This window comes from Ovis canadensis, chromosome 5, assembly GCF_042477335.2.
Source record: "Ovis canadensis isolate MfBH-ARS-UI-01 breed Bighorn chromosome 5, ARS-UI_OviCan_v2, whole genome shotgun sequence".
NCBI lineage: Eukaryota > Metazoa > Chordata > Mammalia > Artiodactyla > Bovidae > Ovis > Ovis canadensis.
Window position 1 is genome coordinate 41,177,355 of NC_091249.1, and position 14,150 is coordinate 41,191,504.

A 14,150-nucleotide genomic window follows, 5' to 3' on the forward strand; every position below is an offset into this window, starting at 1 on the left:
ATTTTTTTTTCCTCTTCAGTTCTTCATATAGGCTTGTTCTGATTTCTTTTAGGCCTTAGGCCTGTTTTCAAAGCTGCTTTCAGCTTTATGTAATTCTAATGATTCCTTTTTAACTTGAGCTCCGCATTACACATCGTTAATGGCAAATAAATGTTTCCGCCATTCTTGTCACCATTGCTTTATTACTGGGTTTGTGTGCGTTACTGAGTCCAATGGCAGAATCTCATTTCTTTGAATAGCTTTGCAATTTCGTGCACCTACCATAAAAACAAGCAAATTGACACCCTGCCAGGAGTAGCCAGAGGAGATCTTAGAAGAGAGTTCATAATGACACTGTTGCCATATTGCATGCCTGTAAATAATTCATTAAGTCAACCACCCTTTTGTTTTAAGCAAACACAAGCAGATGCCACTTTAAATTGGATTCAGACAAGTCTTCAGAAAAGCATTATTGTAATATGACACTTAAAAAGAATAACATATTTGCTTTATTGATTTGTACAGTAGTAATACACAGTGATTACTTCTGTTATCCATTTTGCCTGACTCATGGGCTTTATCTTTCACTTTTATTATTTTATATTTGTGTGACTATATGTGAAATTTCATTGTTAACAGCAGGAGTGTGGAAAGGTAATGAGATCAATTCATAATCAACTAAGTAAACCCAGGTGATTTACCTGGTCAACACCAGGTCTGTAACGTTAGCCCCGGAGGTGGAGCTCTGCTGACTTCTTATTTTAGAAGAATATATGTAACCAGGTTATTAAGTGAAATGGAACAGTTTCCAAATGAGAAGCATCTCTCTAATATTTAAAGGATAAATGGGTTACTGTCTTTTAGATGAATCAATGTATATATAACTGTCAAGTAAAGTTTGGGGCCAAAAATTAGGTTTATATTTTCTAAAAATGTCTGTGTTGACAGGACAGTTTACTTCCTGAATTTATGTATTTATTTATTAATATCTCATGTTCCAGGAAATATTTTGCCTGATTCACTCTGTGAAGGGGACATTTTAAAAAATCTGTGCCCAATAAACTGAGTCATTGATTATTATAGTAGTTTATAATCTAAGTTACACATTGAAATCACATGTGGGAGCTTGTATACACTACATATGCCTTGTGCCAAGGAGCTGTACTTTATTGGTCTCAATGGGCCCTGGGCAATAGATTCTATAAAAGCTTCCCAGATATTTCTTACATGCAGCCATGTTGAAAACTATTGCAGTTGTCTGTTGACTAGATGTTCTCATTTATTTGGAATGATCATTATACCTGGGAAATTTTCAACACATTTGAATCTAGTTGTTAATAGAATATGTGTTGTAATTATTATCATAAATATATGCACACAAATACAGAATGCTGGGACTGGAAGCCTTCTCCATGGTGTAAATGAATAGAAGATCACAATATTAGTTAGTGTTCAGTTCAGTTCAGTTCAGTTGCTCAGTCGTGTCCAACTATTTGTGACCCCATGAATCGCAGCACGCCAGGCCTCCCTGTCCATCACCAACTCCCGGAGTTCACTCAGACTCACGTCCATCGAGTCCATGATGCCATCCAGCCATCTCATCCTCTGTCGTCCCCTTCTCCTCCTGCCCCCAATCCCTCCCAGCATCAGAGTCCTTTCCAATGAGTCAACTCTTTGCATGAGGTGGCCAAAGTACTGGAGCTTCAGCTTTAGCATCATTCCTGCCAAAGAAATCCCAGGGTTGATCTTTAGAATGGACTGGTTGGATCTCCTTGCAGTCCAAGGGACCCTCAAGAGTCTTCTCCAACACCGCAGTCCAAACATATCAGTTCTTCGGCGCTCAGCCTTCTTCACAGTCCAACTCTCATATCCATACATGACCACAGGAAAAACCATAGCCTTGACTAGACGGACCTTAGTCGGCAAAGTGGTGTCTCTGCTTTTGAATATACTATCTAGGTTGGTCATAACTTTTCTTCCAAGGAGTAAGCGTCTTTTAATTTCATGGCTGCAGTCACCATCTGCAGTGATTTTGGAGCACAAAAAAATAAAGTCTGACACTGTTTCTACTGTTTCCCCATCTATTTCCCATGAAGTGATGGGACCAGATGCCATGATCTTTGTTTTCTGAATGTTGAGCTTTACAAGTCAATTAATATTCTTCTCTTTTGGAAACTCTTCTATTTCCCTTAGAATATGTCTCAGGATTTTTGCCCAGATTTTATTCTATTATATATAGACTTTGTGTTGGCCAAGGTGGAGATGAGTGTAAAACCACTGGGGCCAATCTAGTGAGGTCAAGAGGTATAGAGATGAGGAAGCAATCAAGGTGCTCTAGGGAAACAAGACTTTAGGTCTAGAAGGTCAGGGAGTAGAGAGAAGAACATTGAGATTGAAGAGTCAAGCAAGGATCAGTTACCAAAGTGAATATTGAATAATACAGCAGCAAGAACCCAATATAGAGTCTGGACTAAAAGTAATCCATTTAGGCAAAAAGTTTGGGAACAGGCACAAAATTACAGCAGCAGTAATAGAGCCTGAGGATATCAGCAAATGAAATCCTACATAAGCTCAGAGGAGATTCAGGATGTGGGTTGACCTGGGCTATAGGCAGAGGCAAAGTAGTGTGCCTGGCTAGAGTTAGAGAGAGGGTGAAGGAAGCTGTTGTTAATGATCAACACAGCTCAGTCAGAACTTTGATACCTAGTACAGTCCTTGGGGGACACCTTTTCAAAGGGAAACCCCTAACAAGATATTCTGATTATCACTATTAGTGAATAGAGTATTAGTACTGGGTTTATTGGTTCCAGCAAGGCTCCCATGGTGATTAAAATAAATGCTAACATTCATTCTGACCTATATAGCTATGTAAACATTGTCCAGTGTCTCTCTTCTGTTATCATTTATAAGAAAAACAGTAAAACTAAAATTTTGAAATGATCTGCTCTTCCTGTCACTTCCAATGTTGGTATGATATTCACTTCAGTAAGATGATTATTTTTGTCATTGCATAGATTATATGCATTGTACATGCACTTCTTTCTTGATATTAACCTAATAAAACAACCTTATCTCTTTTTCTTTGTAACACTTGATAGTGTACATTTTCCTTCCTGAAAAATTTCTTTTTAAAAAATAGATGAAATATATATTCTCTATCTCTCTTTCTATATATATATGTTCTTTAAAAAGAATTATTTAAGAGGAATCATTCTATAACATGCATGAATGTATAACATGTAACAGATCTTTAACTGTGTGTCCATAATAACTTTTGATGTAAAACTGCTGCTACCACTAAGTCGCTTCAGTCGTGTCCAACTCTGTGAGACCCCATAGACAGAAGCCCACCAGGCTCCCCTGTCCCCGGGATTCTCCAGGCAAGAATACTGGAGTGGGTGCCATTTCCTTCTCCAATGCATGAAAGTGAAAGGTGAAAGGGAAGTCGCTCAGTTGTGTCTGACTAGTAGCAACCCCATGGACTACAGCCTACCAGGCTCCTCCATCCATGGGATTTTCCAGGCAAGAGGACTGGAGTGGGGTGCCATTGCGTTGACGTAAAACTAAATAAGTTAAAAGGAACATTTATGCTAACTCCTATCCAACCTTCCCCCTGCAACTTAGAATCATTTGTAATTAGTTGTTCCCAATTCTTTTTTGACTTGATAATATCATCATTTTTGTATAGCCCTGTAGAAGTTAAATCTTCAAGTATGAAAGTAGTCATGAGAAATTTTTCTTCTATTCCAGAAAATTTGTTTCAATGTATTTGGCTAGAAAAACATTCAAGAATTTCACAACTCATATTGGTGCTGGGCATTAGTAATAGTCTAATACTGATAACAGTTTGAAATTGTGTCACTTATGTGATATCTATGATATACTGATTTTTTTGTTTCTTTTGAGAGCAAAAAAGATAAGCACTGAAATCTCTTTTGGAGAGATTTACAACATTAAAAAATCTTAATGGAAGAAGTAATAAATTACACAGCAATTCTTTTAATTTTTTCCTCCTAGAATTGCAAGTATTTGAAGTAAACAGTGCATTCACACTTCAGAATATGACTAAGGTCATTATTTTCCTTTTTCAAAAAAAAAAAAAAAAAAAACTCTTTCCATCTGGGCTCTAAGGCTCAATGGAGAAAAAGAACAGTCCACTAACTGATCAAGTCCAAACAGATTCTGAAATTTAAACTTATTTGATGATCAGAAGGACATAGTCTTCCACATAGATCCTGGACTGTCCGTTTCGTAGGGAGAGACTGAGACTGCCTGTGGATGAGATGCAGGATCTAAGGAGCACTATAGGAATGTTCACAGCAACATTATTCACAGTAGTAAAAAAATTAGAAACAAGTCTAGAGTCCATAAATAAAAGAATTAATAAACAAATTGTGTTATAATTATAACAGAAACCCCTCTGCATTAAAAAAAAAAAAAAACAACTGGTGAGATGCCCAATAATATACTGGTTGAAAGAAGTCTTCCACTGTAGTACATACTATGGAATTCCATTTATAAGATGTTCTAGAGAAAAATCTATGGTGGGAACAAAAATAAGAACAGTGGTGGTTTCTGGAGGCCTGAAGGAGCCATGATCATGTTCAATGTGTTGCTAAAAGTTGTTGGTAACATAGATGCATGCATTTTTCAAAACTCAGAATGCACTTTTAAGCTGTATGCTTTTCATTGTATGTCTATTTTGCATCAAAGAAATTGTAAACAGATACTGAACTCTAACTAATGATATGCATGGTAAAATATTTACGGGAAAATGTAGCGATGCACTTTGAAATACATCAAAAACTAAGATGGGTTGATTGTCTAGAGAGATGGGTAGAAGGTAAAGCAAGTATAGTGAAATGTTAATGGTAGAATCCAGGTAATGAGTTTACAGATGTTCACTGTAATATTCTTTTACCTTATCATATGTGAAATTTTTCATAATGTATCATTGAAAAAATGGGGATGAGTCAGTGTTGAGAAAAAGTACCTAAAAATCTATAGGTGATTTTTCTCAAAGTCTTAGCTGACATGCTGTTTCATATGATTAAATACATGAAGATGTCACAAAATAGTGTGAAGTATCAGCATTAGCATGGAAGTGATTTAGTCTCTTATCATGCATGTCTGAATTGTGAACTTTACTAAGCTATAACACAGGAATGTCTCTTTTTCTGTAGATAATACAAGCATATTCTTTGACTTTTTTACTTCAGGTATACTCCACTAATTGATACTGATTTTTTAAAGCTAGAAACCAAAGAGAAATGAAAACATTCTTAGTTCCAGAAATCCCCTAATAGTTAATAGGTTTGTTGTTTGTTTTTTAGCCAGGATTGGTTGTTGGCTTTTGTGGGATGGGGGAGGCTTTTCATTCACTTTCTCTTCAGGAACAACCATCTAAAACTCCTACAGGTTCTCTCTAGTGTCAAAAAATCTGGTCATGGGGCCTTTCAATTGTAACTAGTCAGGGAGATGGGAATGGCAGCCTACTCCAGTATTCTTGTCTGGAGAATCCCATAGACAGAAGAGCCTGGCAGACCACTGTCCACAGGGTTGCAAGGAGTCCAACATGACTGTGCGACTGAGCAGGCATACACACACAAAAATACTTACACTGATTTATCTGGAACCTGACTTGTATCAGTATGATTCCTTAAAACACCTCATTATTAAGTTGCTGTTTAGTTTCCTGAAGGCTGTTGCCATCTGCAATTTTCATAGCTTTTAGAAAATGAAGGACAGTCCATATGTGGGCTGTGGGATGATTGATAATAGTCAACATTTTTGTAGTTTGTGACAAGAATGACAACTCTCTCAAGGCACTGTTCATTGTGAGCCAATTCAACATATCCTTCTAAATGTTTCTTTTGACCTAGATTTATCTGTTGGTGAATAAATGATCTTTCCATATAGTCTTATATAAAGTCAGATCATTATGCAATGTTGTCTCTGACCTTTAAATCTCCTTGGCTCTTCCTTGCTGCAACTTTATTCTGCAAGATCAAGGATGGAGCTGTTCTAGCAGCAACTGGAATCGGTTCCTTCAGTTTGCGCTGGTTTGCTATTGATGGAGCATAAACAATGTCCAGTTGCTTTGCCATAAATTTTCAAGATTGATCCTAGCAACACTTGATTACATGGCATATGATGTGCATGCTCAATCATGTCTGCCGGGACTGTATCCTGCCAGGCTCCTCTGTGAAATTTTCCAGGCAAGAAAGCTGGAGTGGGTTGCCATTTCCTCCTCCAGGGGATCTTCCCAAGAAAGGAACCGAGTCTGCATCTTTTGCTTCTCCTGCATTGCCAGGCAGATTCTTTACCACTGTATCACCTGGGAAGCCCACATTTTACTACACACGCATTAAAAGCTAGGAAATTTGGTACAAATTTACTGCTACTGCTACTGCTATTACTATGAATATAATAATAGTAATAAATGCCATTTTATCTTTCACTGTCCATTATGGCTCAGGCATTTTTACTGTTAACTAATCTATTATCTTTTCCTTTCTTCACTGTATGTATACCTTTTTTTTTAACTGTATGTATATCTTAAAAACAATAGAAATTTATATTTGCTATCTTTTCACCACTTTTTCTCCAAATTTTTCTATGCCAGAGAGAGAGGCCTGTAGGGACCAAGGAAAAAAAAAAGTCTCATCAAGCAGGAGAAGTAACCCCTAATGTGTTATTTATGTGATATTATTTTTTTACGACAAGATAGTCAAGATGTCAAAGATGGATGGTCTCAACATATGCTCCATTTAATCTTGATTGTTCAAAGTTGGACTGTTATTAAAGAAAAAAAAAAAGAACCTGCTTTAGTAGGAAGAATAGGAGCTTCTATACAACTTAGCTGAAATAGTACTCAGTCTTAACAAATAGCTTGTAATACATCCAAAAAGAAAAAAAAAATCCTTTTATCTGTCATTTTCACTAAAGCTGTGAACCTTGAATACATAAATGGATCATATATGCTCTTTTCTCTTTATTCTATCCTTTACTCTTTTTTCCTTGGTTACAAGTAGAAATTTTTACATTAGAAAAATGCATGATTGTTCTGATTTACTTCATACCAAGTTTATATCTGTGCCTACCATTTTCATGCGCATTCACACAAATCTTCTATTCAATTAGCCATCTGGAGTAAAGAGCCTTTCTTGTCTGCAGTGTTTTATATACTGGAGATTTCAATTTCATCTAATTGCTTCATTGTAATCTTATTTTTACCTTGTGCATGGTATATGTTATATTTTTGTCTCTATTTGCCCTGTAAAAGATGGGTACCTTTACTGTTTTCGTGTCATAATTTTTTAAAACAAGAAGTGACCTTTGAAACACCTCATGCAAAGAATGAGTTCCAGAGCCATGAAGTTACACCTGGAACCCATGTAGCCTCACTACCAGCCTAGCTCTCTTCTCTCCTGTCTTGCATGGCTATATAGAATCTTGCACTATTTTTATTATACAACTGCTGGCTTTAACCATAAATAAGGCAATTATTAATTTTCTGTAGAAGAAAGAGTTGAGTTACATATGCTAGGATTTTAAAGAATGTCCTGGGAGTTTATTTTTTTCATGGACTCTTAAGAGTGTAATTTGGAATCTAAACTTTTTAAAGTAATTTGAAAGGCACTGTATAATGCCATGGCTTTCCACGTGTAGTGGTAAAGAACTTCCCTGTCAATGCAGGAGACGTAAGAGACAAAGGTTTGATCCCTAGATCAGGAAGATCCCCTGGAGAGGGACATGACAACCCACTCCAGTATTCTTGCCTGGAGAATCCCATGGACAGCCACAACTGAAGCGACTTAGCACATGACATGTATGCCACCTCTCTCCTTCCCTCTCTCCAACCCTCTCTCTTTCTCTCTCTCTCTTTCACATACACACACACACACACACACACATATCTTTTTGCATCTTCTTCTCCCTCTTCCCCTCTCCAAATGCTGTATGAGACACTAAAGATAAAATGATAAATGAGGCATAGACCCTGCTTTAAGGAGCAGGAGCCCATGATTCCTAGGAAGACAGAAGTAAATCCATGTGATATTTGAACTCAGGTAGTAGAGCAAGCTCTTCATTTAGAAAGGAGAAGGAAGAGTTAGAAGAATAATCTAGGAATGCTTCCTTAAGGAGGTCACACTTAAACTGGATCTCCAAGGATGAGGAGGAATTAGCATGTAAAGACAGAAAAGAGCTCTTGGTAAGCAAATATCATTTGCAACAACCAGATGCTGAGCCTATAAATTACCTTTTTATATCCAATTCACACTAGCAAACAATATTAATTGCCACCCTTGCTGTGCTGTGCTTAGCCACTCAATTATGTCCAACTCTCTGCAACCCCATGGACTGTAGCCCACCAGTCTCCTCTGTCCATGGGGGTTCTCCAGGCAAGAATACTGGAGTGGGTCAGCATGCCTTCCTCTAGGGGATCTTCCCAACCCAGGAATCGAACCCAGGTCTCTTGCATTGCAGGTGGATTCTTTACCATCTGAGGTACCAGGAACCCCAAGAATACTGGAATGGGCAGCCTATCCGTTCTCCAGAAGAACTTCCCAACCCAGGTCTCCTTCGTTGTAGTCAGATTCTTTACCATCTGAGCTACAGGGAAGCCACGCCACTGTTGCTATCACAGATATATCACTATGTTTACCTTGTTCTCATCAAATATATGTAAGTAGAAGTTGCTATTGGAAAAGCAGAGGAGTAGGGGGCACAAGGTAGAGAAAATAGATTACTAATTATGGAGTCAGTAGTTCTAGAACCCTCAGTCAGCTCTATCCCTCTAATCTACAAAATAATGTTTAACTTCACTTAACTTTAGTCTACTCAACCTTTACTTGAGAGAAAATAGTATCTTTACTTCCTCACAACCTAATGGTGAATATCAAATGAGAAATAAGGAAGTACTGTTAGAAACTATATAGCCTTATACAGATACAGCTATTACCTCCTATATATAATGTGCCTATAATAACCCTCTATGTGTACCAGTAGCACTAATGTTTACACATCCAGGGAACAAAGGAAGCCTGTGCTATACCCACACTGATATACACATGTCTATTTGTACTTTTCCTTAAAGACCTTTTCATACTTGTGATATTTAATGTTTTCTTTTTCTGCTAGGTCTGAGATTGTCTCATTCACCTCCATCTTCCCTGCACCTAGTAAATTGCCTAGAATATGCTGAAGGGGATATGCCAGCCTAATACTCAGAAAATATTTACTGAGTGTTAGTAAATATTTGGAATGGAATTTTAAAACCTGAATTATATACCTAACTGATAAACTCTTCCATAGCTCTATAGACAAATTTTTTTTATATTGTGCAAAAAAAAACAGGATTTGATTGCATATGTTAACTTTCAGTGGGTTTTTTCAATGGTCCTTTTGGCCAACTGTGATCCTATTTGAACATGCATAGCCACAGTCTTAGCCACATTCTTAGCCACATTCCATGTCTTCAGTATATCTTTGTTAGGTGCCTACATTATAGATTTATGATGTGGAGTTATGTCCTGCGCAGAAAAACAAGTATCTGATACTTGTCACCTATATAAACAGCAGCAAATGTTTAAGAGTGCAGTGAGGGACTCAGGCCAAAACATTACAGTAATTTAAAGGAAGGAGAGATGTGGGATGATAGAGAATGATTTCATAGAATATTTTTACATACTAGCTCACATTTATTGAATGCTTGCCAAGTGTCAGGCATTGTTCTAAACTTTTTACATATATTAACTCATTGTATGCTAGAACAACATTTGAATTAAGCCCCATTATACACTCATTTCAAATATAAGGAAATTATAGCTGAGTGACATTAAATAACTTGCTAACAGAGCTAAGTCTGATCCTACACAACTCTAGTACCTACATTCATAATTACTATCCTTTACCTCTTTCAATGCAATGTTCAGAGCCAAGTCAGATGTAGCTGCTTAGAGAAAAGGATGCTAATGAAAGATGAGGGAAGAGTGAGTAAGAACAAAGGTAGGGAGCTGGGATGAGAGCAGCCCCATCAGAATGTAGAGTTCCTTCTGAAAGAATAGAAGTCCCATCCGGCAAGGTCAGTAAGTTCATTATGAAGCCTTGAGTGATATGGTGAACAATTAGACTGTGTCATTTGGCAATGAAAATTGGATATCAAGTTTTCAGTCAGTCCTGAAAACATTAATACACTGGTACACAGAGGTTTGCAATAGGACCTGTACCTTCCAGCCTTTGAGGCAACCTTTGCTTTTCCAGAAAGTAGAGTGTGCCTCTCTCTGAACACGCTGCTGTTATCACCACTCTCATCAGCATCTATATGGCATTCCTTAACAGCCCCTGATTTATATTGGGGCATCTGTGAGTTTCCTAGGCTGAGTCAATTATTGACTTGGATTGCTCTAAAAAGAATGAGAGTCAAACTTGCATAAATCTTAGGACTTTACCTTGAGGTCTTTAGACAAAGGCTAGAGTAGAGTACGGGTGAGCTAGTCTGAGAACGAGTGGAACGCACAGCCTATAGAGCACATAGGCTGAGGAGCATATTAAATACAGCTCAAGCCCTCATGATAGCACTGACCTCTGAATCCCATTTGCCTGAAGCCCACCCAATTTATGGCCTTTTCAGGTGCTAGAACCATTCTTTTCTCTGTGTTATTTAACCCATCTTTTTATTCATTACAGTAAAAATCACCCTAAGTAATCCATTGCCCAGTGCTTAGATTTCCCCTGATTTTAGGACATATAAAATCTCTACCTGAGCTTGGTGACACAACTCATAGTATTATCTCCCTTTTTTTATGATCCCTTTTTTGTGACCTCTTCACCAGGACAAATCCCAGTGATTTTTCATCATTCAATTCTGAAGCCTCAAATCCCAACTCAGTATCTTTTGGGTTTTTTTTTCCAGGCCTGCTAAAGTCCCTGCAATCTGGAGCTTGTGAAGCTCTGAGTGACCAAGGAATAGCTGTATATCACACCCAGAGCTTTCACATCAACGTACTCAGTGGAGACTTCATCCTGCTCAAAATGACAAATTAAAACGAATCCCAGAGCTTTATTCTTAAAGAACATAAGACATGTTTTCTTTTTGAACATTTCATTGCACTGTCTTCAGAATCAAGCTCTCTAAAGAACGTTATTATACCTTGAGATTCTTGACACATTTCCTAATAATTTGAAGCTTCTGACATTAATACAATAAAAGATTGCACTTCTGGAAAAAAAAATCAATGAATCTTTTTGGCAATCATCCTAAATCTGTAGAGATTAAATTCACTTCCCAGACATTGCTATTTCATATCAAATACAGAGTCCCACAGTATAATTAAGATAGTTGTAGAACCATATATTTCATACCCTAGCTGTCTGCTTTAAACTATCTTGGGAAGTTCAAAAATAATAAGGAAGCTACATCTTAACCAGAGTAATTACATTTGCTAAGCAGAATGGGATGAGCAAGAGCTATGTAAAGGAATAAAATAAATCCACCAGAAAATCAAGAATTTCTACATTCATTCTGATATATAAACCTTGCTGATAAAAGAAAAAAGGCTCACCTCCAGTTACAACTCCCAGGAGAATGGCAGCTATTATCCCCTATTGAGTTGGTACTTACCATATACAGCCTGAACAATTCATACAGAAAAATAAACCGTAACATTCCTGTTTATTATTACTTTAGCTGAGAGGTGACATTAAACAGTTCTGCACTGCTGCTATCAATCAGCAGGCTGGTGATGTTCTCAGCATGGGACTAAGATTCCTTGGAAACCATGCTCATCAAAGCAACCAGCTGTCAGAATTCTTCAAATTAAACTGTTATTATGGTAGTATTCATTAGTCAGTTACTGACTATTAAGATATTTTTATATCGGCACCATTGACATTGGCTGTTGCTTTTTAATATGCAAGTTATATATAAACATGATTCAGTGGCTCATGTGAGGATGACAGACTCTATTAGAGCTTGGTGTCCGCTGTCTAAAGGCTGCAGCAAAGGGCTCCTGTCTCATCCATGCACACTTGAATTTCCCTGAGAAGTTGGATGTTTGTTCTGGTGGTTGGACTAGGGAGAAGGGTAGTAATAATACATTTCAACACTAGTATTTGCCCAGCAAAGTGATAGCTCAACATCAGAAATTATAACTCTGAAAGCTGTTTCTGAGCCCCTGATGACAGTGGTTTATGCTTCTCCAGCTTGATGGTTTGGATTTCCTTTTTGTCTGAGTTGCTAGGCACGTGTTTAACTTTTGCTTGAAATCCAGAATCAAACAAAGGATGTCAAATAGGGTGTATAGAGAAGTAAAAAGGAAAATCAGTATGCAAGCTCTGATAGGAGAAAAAATAGGAAAATACTTGGGTTCTTATTAATTTAAATAGTATCCTTGGCATTTAAAAAGTTCTTAAGCTTTAGTTTTTAGTTTCAAGGCAAATTTGACCTAAATAATTTTACTTCAACTAGAAATGGATGTATTAAATACTCACTATCCTAGAAAGAGCAATATATTATTTACATACATAGCACAAACTATGAAACCAAGAAACCAAGACCACCTAGTTTTCCCCTTTCCTCATGTTAATACTCATACGGCATATAGAACAATAGTCTGTTTTGTTGAAATGGAGAATATTTAGTCCAAATTGCTTATGTTGTAGGTGAAGAAAGAGAAATTCAATGCATTAGGTCACTGGTGTCAGCCTTAATTTTGTTTTTCTCCTCTATTTTCGAAATCATCTTAGATCTCCCATTCCACCTAGAAGTCAAGCCATTTCCAGGTCCTCACATGCATGAAGATGCCAGCACACTGTGTATAAATCATCTTTACCTCTTCTACAAGGGAGTGTGGGATTAGTCATTTTCTTTGACCCAGATCCTGAGATCCCTATTTGAGATTCAACATCAGGGTAAGGTTTGATTTGGTGTGTAGGAGTCAGTGTGAACCACTGGTATCACGTTAATAGCTTGTGAAACCGTTACCTTTCAGGAATTTTGCAAGCCATCCACATGTTAATGGCTTGAAACGATGGGCTATGGTTGGATGGACTCTTTACACCATGGAAACTGGCAAACACTACAAGTCAAGCAGTGTTGGTGGTGGTTTCTTCCGGAGACTTGTTTGTTCTCCATTTATTTGCACATGGCTGTTTTGCTGCTGAGTCTCTTTTGCAATATTCAGAACACAGGAGCAAAGTGATTACTCTGCTAACGAGCATTGCCACAATCACTCCTGATAAATTCATTCAGCAAAGAGTTACCATATTTCAGGCACTTTGGCCACCATATACCATTGTGCAGAGCAAGTGAAAAATTTCAACCCACCATCTGCATGTACACCTCGATTAAGTCCTGCATCTTCCTGGAAGAAGGAAGATGCTTTTGTAAATCTCTCAAAAGGACTCATAAAGCCATGGGAGTGTGCTTTGGGACCTGCAGCCCTGTGTTTGTCAAGAGTGCTACTTTTTATTAATTTCCTAGAGAGACCCGTGGGCTCTGCATTTGCTGAAGACATGGAAATGAACAAATCAAAGCTGTGATTTCACAGCTTACCTTCAAGGAAGGGGACAAAATGAACGTGATTTGGGAAAATGATGATGCTTTGAAGCAAAGCTCTGAGGAGACGTGAGAGAGATGGAAGGTGGTAGGAGGGGGGCTGCTTTGGGTCAGGAGTTCAGGACAGGGCTCACTGTGGTCTTGGGAAAGAGCCCTGCAAAAGGAGAGCAAATGCGCAGTGTCCAGAGGGAGCTTGTGCTACTCAAGAACAGAAAACCCCCAAGGTGACTGGAGGAGAGTAAGATACATAGAGAGGGGTATAATGGGAACAGTGAGGAGAACAGGGGCCTTTCTTGTCTATAGGATGGAATTTGGGTTTTATTCTATGTGTAGTGAGAAGCTACTGGAAAGATTTAAACAGAGAAGTAATTTGCATTGTTTAAACAATCACTCAGGCTTTTGTATGGAAATTAAACTGTAAGGAAACAAAAGTACACACAGGAGACCAGTTACAAGAATGAATCCTGCTCTCCCACACCTGAGTGCACACTTCCCAAGACAGGGCTTCTTTGTGTTTTAATTTTTATTTATTTTAGAATCTTGCCTCTGAAGCTTTCCGGTTCAGTTACCGCTCACAGCTCAAGGACCCAACTTCCACCTCTGTAAGCAT

The 14,150-nt window shown here is 37.9% G+C and overlaps 1 long non-coding RNA gene across 2 annotated transcripts in view; it reads left to right on the forward strand.

Annotated features, from left to right (window-relative positions):
- The window catches only part of LOC138441137 (uncharacterized), a 232,363-nt gene that overhangs the window by 107,908 nt on the left and 110,305 nt on the right, over positions 1-14,150 (forward strand). The window contains exon 4 of one of the 2 annotated variants that reach the window (XR_011257252.1): positions 10,898-11,216. The exons of the other annotated variant lie outside the window; for it this stretch is intronic. This is a non-coding gene — a long non-coding RNA (uncharacterized lncRNA). Of the gene's footprint in view, positions 1-10,897; positions 11,217-14,150 lie in introns of those variants that run through there. 2 annotated transcript variants of the gene reach the window in all.